At 33.9% G+C, this 8,326-nt stretch overlaps 1 long non-coding RNA gene across 1 annotated transcript; it reads left to right on the top strand.

Moving 5' to 3' along the window:
* The first annotated feature begins 937 nt into the window (after positions 1-937).
* LOC112328876 (uncharacterized) lies at positions 938-3,972 on the top strand. The gene is made up of 2 exons (XR_002984110.2): positions 938-1,766; positions 3,611-3,972. It is a non-coding gene; the product is annotated as an uncharacterized LOC112328876 (long non-coding RNA).
* Positions 3,973-8,326: the final 4,354 nt, after the last annotated feature.

Genomic DNA, 8,326 nt, shown 5'->3' with positions numbered 1-8,326 from the left:
TAAATTAAATTTAATGATTTTTATGTTTTTAGATTTTCATATATATTTTGCATATAAAATCAACTAAATGAATTAAATTCGCTCAACTTCAGTAACCTTGAATTACCCAGCTAATCAATTTAATTTTTTTTCTACAAGAATATTAAGAATAAAATTTAATATCATGTTTTAATTCTTCATCTAGAAAGTTTGATTTTAAGAGGGGAAAAAAAAACAAAGAACAGATTTTAAGGCTTCTGATATGTTTTTTTTAAGACAAAGAATCAATAATATTGAGGCTACTTGCTAGTTTCTTAAACAAATTAAAATCAAATTTCTTTACTGGAGAATTAAAATAATTATATTATAAAATCTTAAATTTATTTTTTTTATTTTCAAAATTTAAAACCAAATCTATCAAGAAAAAAAATCAATTACGTTGAGCAATATCGATGTTGATGACATTCATGTCATTTTATTACTTTTGTGTGCAAACTATGGAAAGAAGCTTTAAAAAGGTAACAAAAATATTTGATTTTAAATATATTTAAGTATAAGAGGTGAAAACTAAAATAATTAAAGGTATAAAGGCTAATTAATTTTTTAAATGAAAGTCATGAAAGATCTCAACAGTATATTCAAAGTAAATGAAATCAAAATACTGAAATTTCCGAACGACTGATCAGAGCATCGAAAGCATTGCAGTATTTTCCAGTTATTATAATTAATAATTACAGAAAACTGGTATATATTAACTTGTCGGCTGTCGCACTGCATTCTAGAATCTGAGATGACGAGGGCAAAGCTGTCAAACGTTGATAAGAATGGTAAGCTCAAGGAGCTGGTAATAAAACAAGTCTCTAAGTATCACATTGACAGCTACCTAATGTTAGACAGAAAGGACATCAACCATAAATGAGGTTGTCAGTTGATCAAGTTGCAATTTTGGAGTGTTTCGACTTTCGATAGACTAGCACATTGAAAAAAAAAATATCTTGTAAAATATTACAGGTGAAAAAATAATTAAAAAATGTAACGTAAAGAGTCGTAATTCACAGATGTCATCAATCTGCGGTTCATATTTCTCATGAAACATCTCCAGCATCGCCATGGATGACCTTTTAACTCTCTCCCATGATCCAAGAACTTTGATTTGCCAAATAATTAGCAACCCATTCGTTGCAACCAAGCCGCCACCCCTCTTAGGAAAAAAAATATCACAGATTATATATATTTTTTTCTCACCACCATTAATAGCCACCCGAAACTCACCCCCATTTTTTTCTTTTCTTTCACAAATTAGGCCATGCTCCACCACGTTGTCGTATGTTCCTCCTCTCAGCCAAAGTTTTACCCACCGCCAGAATCAACTTCCCTTGTCACCATCAAACCTCTCTCTTCACCACCAAGCAGTACTGACCAAATCAAACCCGTAAGCTGTTGCAGCCTCTCTTCAACTAAAAACAAAAAAGAAGGCATCTCACGATTGAGGAAGTCGATATAGCCTAGGAAAAGCAATCTAGCAACAAACACCAATCTCGTTCAATCGTAAGAGGAAAGCGACCGACGAAGACCGACCAACAAACACCTATGTGGCACGAACCGAACACTGTAGCACATGGGCAGGAGATGAAGAGGCAGAGCTCAAACTCACGCCACCGTCAACCAGTTTCATCCGCCAACACCATATGAGAAATCAAAGTTTTTGGGTTCCGGGGGAGAGGGCCGAAAGGTCATTCATGGTGATGTTGGAGATACTTTATGAGAAACGCGAGTTGCAGATACATGTGAGTCACATATACCATTTACAACTCTTGAAACTGTTCTAGATTCCTAATTAATTTTTCAAATGCGTTATTTTATTTTTTTTACCGTTTTAAAAAAAAAACTCGCAATTTTGTGTGAAGTAAATTAATGAGAGGGGCCCACAGGGGCGCAGATGAACCTGTTTTAAGGAACCTAACCAAATTAATGAGAGGTAACCATTAGGACAGTTAAATTGGTAAGGCATTGAGTTTATTCTCTGATAGTTTATTAGGACAGTTTATTCTCTGATAGTATATACAAGCTTATATAATTATTAATTTTTTTATTCGTGAAATTAATTAAAATATATATAAGCTCGTTCAGATATCAATATTAATAAAAAAAATAATAATGAGAGGGACAAAAGGTCCTGTTACGAATTACATTGCAATTACAATTACTAGATATAAAGATCTGGAACAAGGAACAGTGTCTCATGCACATCTTAGTCATCAAACTTTTTTATTTGCAATTCCATCCTTTTAAGTTGTATTAGCATGATTTTATGTGTTAGGATATTTTTTAATTTGCATCCTCTCACAGTCAAGGAATATTTAAATGATGAATTAAAGATCAATTTTGTGAAATAAAACTTTAGTTGTGATTAAAAAACTTAAAAAAACAAAAAACAAATTTAACAAAAAACACAATATGACCCCATTTGTATATTGGCGTGGAGAACTTCAATTTTCTCTCTAAAGTTTAGTTTATTTATTGGCTAGCCCTGATTATCATAGCATTTCACGTTTTGATCTCAAACAATATTTTTTTATATTTAGATCTCTAAATTGAGAGAAAAAAAAAAACTGAAAGGTATTGAGGAGAGAGAAAGTAGCCTAGTGGCTAGATCTTAATCATTAAAAAGATCAATTTTTTTTTTGAAAAGAATTTGATAGAGGTGATTTTTTCTTCTAATCATGCTAAAAAGATTTTTTTTATAATCATGATAATGAATTTTGGTTTTTTAGAATAATTTTACTTATTTAATCAAGTTGTAAACAAGTTGAAAATGGATTTTAGGGTATGAAAACATGGGTTTCAATTTTTCGATCACTTTGAAAATTATGCAACAAATTATAGGTTGTTTGCCACAACATATGACTTTTTATGTGTGCCTAAGTGCACGGGCCTTACGGGCCCAGTCTAATTTAAAATTTAAAATTAATATTTTCTCTTTAATTTTTATATTTCATCAATTAATATTTTTAATTTTTTTTTAATTTTATAAGTTCTTAAAGATATTATTATGACTTATTTTTAATTTTTTTCCTTTTATATTTTATATACATAAATTATAATTGCATGACACATTCATAAAAACAAAAATCGCTTCTTCTTAACAACTATAATTAAACCTCTAAAATAAATTAAAATAATAATTGGGGTTAAATATTTATACGTTGATCTATCATTTATTTTTATAAGGAAAATAAGCCTTTTGATTTAATATTTAATCAATATTAATAATTTTTTGATTTATTTTATTAAACACAAATAATAAAAAATTATAATACTAAAAAAATATTTAAAATATTAACACTTTTTTTTTTCGGAATTGAAAATTAACTTAAAACCTTACTTCCCCCTCGACTCGTTGGAGAATTATGTCCCTTGGTGGGAAGTGGGAAACATAAAAAAAGAGAAGAAAAAAGGCAAAGCCATGAAGTGGGCTTACTTATCAATAGAAAAAGGCTCAAGTAGAACAGCCCAGCACCACTCCAACTCAAGCAAAATAAAAAAGGCCTAGAACCTGGCTCAAAACGTTTCAGGAAATGTCTTCCAAAAAGCACTTAACCTCCGCAATGCTTGTGTCCCCACTCTGCAGGATCTGGAGTCCAAAAATTGCAACACCACCTATCAACAGATAATAAACGCGAGCCAGTGTAGCTAGGTTTCCCGGTTCACCTTTTATCCTTCCTGACCAAATCGGGTCACACAAGTCTCACTCACAACTTCCTGGCCTCCACTGGGTGAATGGCGAGAGGTGATGGCAGGCCTAAGATCTTGGGTCTCTTGAGATTTCACTGTGCAATTTCAGATCTTGGAAAATTAAAAATCATGCAGAAATCATTTGACCTTGGGCATTAAGACAACGAGCTTCTGTTTGTTTATGTAAAATATGCTTCTGTAATATATGTATTTTTTTCATTTCCTCATAATCGATTTTATTAAGGAAAATTTAGTCAAGTAATTATGTTTAAGTTGTTTTTATACTTAATCAAGCGTTGAAAAAGAAAATTATTTTCCAAACAGAAGTTATTATTTTACATAAAACAATTTTACAAAATTGTCTGCCTCGGTGCCAATTTGGACCTTTTGATATATTCTGTACTCGCAACAACAGCGAATGAATTCTTGCATGACTTGAACAACTGCTGCACCCGATCAATGGATATATATATAATGCTTGCACTGCAGCCCATTCCAGAGAGGTTGGATGTTTTAATGTCTGATCTCATCTTGTAACGATTGACTACTCGAGCTGATAGAGAAGGTGCAGGAGAGAATAAAGAAACATTGACAACTAGTATGTCAATTTCTGATGGAGAAATTCCTGTTTTGGCAAAGAGCTTGTCGAGTGTGTCAAAGATGAGATCATCTAATTCCGTAATGAAAATTGAGAGCTGAAATTTTTTTTAGAAAATAATATAAATTATATTTTGAAATTTCACTTAATAACTATTGGTTCTTTAACATGGTATCAAAACCTTGATGACCAAACAATCACGAGTTTGAATCTCACCATCCCTATTTATTTGATAAAAAATAAATATAAGGTAATGTAAATCTATATAAATTTTAAGCTCAAAAAGTTTTCATATAAAAGGGTATGTTAGAAAATAATATAATGTTTATGTGGACATACGGTTCTTCACCAATGCCAGAACTAACAATAGTTTGTAAGAGAAACTTGTATTCTTCTATCCCCATGTTCTTATTTCTGAAGACGATTTTTGCACTAGTTTCTGTGTCAAGCTTCCTATCATCTGGAGCTTTGTAGCACTCGTAAGCCAGCATATAGCGATAAGTTAAGATTTGGATTGTGAAAGAATATTTCTCAATTACCTCCGTGTATTGTTACGGAAGTTAAAGTTCATCCCGCGCGTCCTACAGAGAGAGAGATGCGTGCGTATTTTTTATTATCACGTAATAAGACAAAGTTTTGAAGTTTCATCAAGTTTTATTGTATTTCCCATTAAATATGATCGAATGAAAATTTATTGAATTAGTTAAGAGAAAATGGTACAAAACTACAAATAAAATAATTATTTTTTATTTTTTACCAGACTTGTATTTGAGACATAAAATTAAAAGGATTCAATCTCTCCCCAAAAAAATAAAAATCACAATGATTCTTTTTAAAAAATCGGAGTAAGCAATAAATGTCTAGGCCAAATCCATTGATTCGGGGCAAGATCATTAGAACAGGACCAAATATTATATACGTGGGCCGGAGAAGTTGGCTGACATTTCCCACCGCGAACGGAAACCATTCACAATTTCACATGCCCGCAGATTTTTTGGAAGTAGAAAACGAACGAGAATGACTTCACACACGCATGGAAACCATTGTTTTTTGCGTTGCTCTTTAATGTGTGTGGTCAGCATGGAAATTGAATCCCATATCTACAGTAGAGCTTCCAAAGTAATTTCCCAGTTCCTTCATTCAGGATGCTCATCAAACGAAGATTAATTATCAGAGATGTCTATTTAAAGGTTGTTGATAAGAATTCTGAATAAAGATGTGATTGCTTTGCGAAAATTAATTTTTAGAAAGATTTTCTCCTTTTCCGTGTAAATATATATTAAAGTAGAAAATTGCTAAAAAAAATTACCCAACTTATGAATAATGATACTTTATAGAAAAATATTTTAATTTCATGAGAAAGAGGAAAATTTTTTTATTTGAGACAACTCATGATATTATTCCCTAGCTTTATTACTTAACCACTTTAATAATCTTTATAGTTTTTGTTTTTAAAACTGAATTAAGATTTGATTTGATTAAGCGATCAAAACCACATTTTAATCATATTATGAAAAACATTTATATATTTAAATATTTAATGCTTTCCATGCTATGAAACTAAGTTTCAACTGTAAACCTAAGTATATTCTAAATTGTTTGTAGACGGATGTTTAACAGAAAAGGCAAATGGCCTCGCTGCCTTACGCTGACATGGATTTCAGCTCGAGAGCCCTGGCCGGTCGAGCAGAAGGGTTTGGCCGGTTCTCCATCGGTGGTCTCCACGGTCCTCTCTACTCTGTCACCACCTTGGCTGGTCCTTTCTCCTCTCAAAATTGCCTTTTCAATCAACAATTAATTAATCCTTCCTTAACAGCCTTAATGATCAAACTATATATTGTAGGAATTCCGACCGGTGATGTTCTGATATTTGTCCATTGAAGGCTAAGCACACTGACACAATATTTAACGTGGTTCGGCAAACCGCCTATATCCACGGGAGAAGCCATTGCATTATATAGGGAGAGAACAAGATTTATAACAATAGAGGAGGAGGAATCATCTCCTCTTTAGCAACTCTCAACCTCACTCTATTTCTCTCTTCTGAGTGTTGCAATAGCAGCTACTGCTGTCTGTCTTGGCAGCCCACTCTCTCCTACATTTCTCACATCTTTGGCTCTACTCTCTCTCTCTCTCATTTTGCTCTCTAACGTATGCCTCTATTTATAGGCATCCATGGCAGCTCCTCTTGCTCTTTTGTCAACAATGGTGGCTGCACCAGCAGCCTTCTTTGACAATTATAGTTTGCACATGGTTGGTGCAGCTCCAGCTGCTGCATTTGTCAATGGACGGTGCCGTCCATTGATGATTGATGCACATTAATGACAACAATCCTAACAATAACCCCCTTTGCCATTTATGTGGGCAATTGTCCTCTTGCTTCTTCAGCACATGCTTGTATTCTGCAGCTCTTCCAAGCTTACCATTCTGAGAGCATATGTGGCCAAGTTTACAGGTACTTGCCAAACCTTTCAATTATCAGAGTCACCCAAGCACCCCTTTGCGCACTCCAAAGGATCACTTCAACCAAATGATTTGTCACAACTCATCTGAAGAGTGTTAACGCTTGTCCCTGGGACACTGCATTCCCCTTCAAGCATATCAACCATGCTTGGCCCGGAATGATTCATCAAACCTTACATCAAGGCTTACAACACCCCCTCAAACGGAAATTTCTCAAGTGCGACAGTCATTGAGTATTTCAATGTGATCACTAGCTCACCACTCTTCCAAGAGTCTACTCATCCCGGAGTTGCGTCTGCCTTCTGTTCCACCCTAGGAACCACGCCTTACTTCTCCGTAAGTCTCTCGCTCTTAGTCTCAAGAGTCCAGGTAGCTCTTCACCTTTAACCATGGGGGCAACCCATTAAAGGTTGATCCATATCTATCTTCATACTCTGAGTATTACAATGCTATTACCGAGCTCACCACCTTGACAAGAGTCAACTTGTTCCCGGAACCTGCCTATGCCCTCTGCTCCTACATAGCAGTCGCGTCTTAATGCTCCACAAGTCATCCTCTTATTGTCCAAGGCAAATGTCTTCTAGCTCATTGATCTTTAGCATGGGGGCAATATCCATGAAAGTCAATCCTGCATTTGTCTTCATACTCATCATAGCCTCTTCATTGGCTGTACATTTGTCCACTTATATCCAATCATCACATCGGCTTTGGGGCTGGGCTCCTTTCATGGCCCTCACACCTTCTCCTGAGGTGTCTCTGCCTGTCATCATGAGACGGTCTGAACTTAGACTCATATCATGGTCCTCACACCTTCTCCTAAGGTGTCTGCGCCTGTCATCATGAGACGGTCTGATCTTGGACTTATATTTTATAGAAAAATATTTTAATTTCATAGAAAAATATTTTAATTTCATGAGAAAGAGGAAAATATTTTTATTTGAGACAACTCATGATATTATTCCCTAGCGTTATTACGTAACCACTTTAATCATTTTTATAGTTTTTGTTTTTAAAACTGAATTAAGACTTGAATTCATTAAGCGGTCAGAACCGCGTTTTAATTATATTATGAAAAACATTTATATATTTACTATGAAACGAGCATATTAATTGACAAATGAAACCAAAATATTGAAATTCTAATGGCTCATAGCATCAAATTAAAGCGCATCGCAGAAAATTTCAAATTATTTTAATTAAAAATTACAGAAAATTGGTATGTATCCAAGTGTTGCATCGTCTTCCAAGGATCTAGCATGGCCAAGGCAAAGCAGTCAAACAGTGACAAGGGTGGTATCAATCCGCTATGCTGGCAAACAACCATTGCGCACCACTGTGATTGCAGCCTCTTTCTAGCGAGAGACCAGGGGAGGTTGAGTTTTGTGCGTGGGATTCATTAAAAAAAACTATAAAAAATAAAAAAATTAATTTTTATAATTAAATTTTGTGTATAATTAGATTATACTTAACAACATCCTCAATTATAAAAACTAAAATAAACACTAGCATTTGATCAATGAATGTCTTATTTGATATTGTGGTATGAATATG

This window comes from Populus trichocarpa, chromosome 10 (genome assembly GCF_000002775.5).
Source record: "Populus trichocarpa isolate Nisqually-1 chromosome 10, P.trichocarpa_v4.1, whole genome shotgun sequence".
Lineage (NCBI taxonomy): Eukaryota > Viridiplantae > Streptophyta > Magnoliopsida > Malpighiales > Salicaceae > Populus > Populus trichocarpa.
This window is presented reverse-complemented; position numbering and strand designations above follow the sequence as displayed.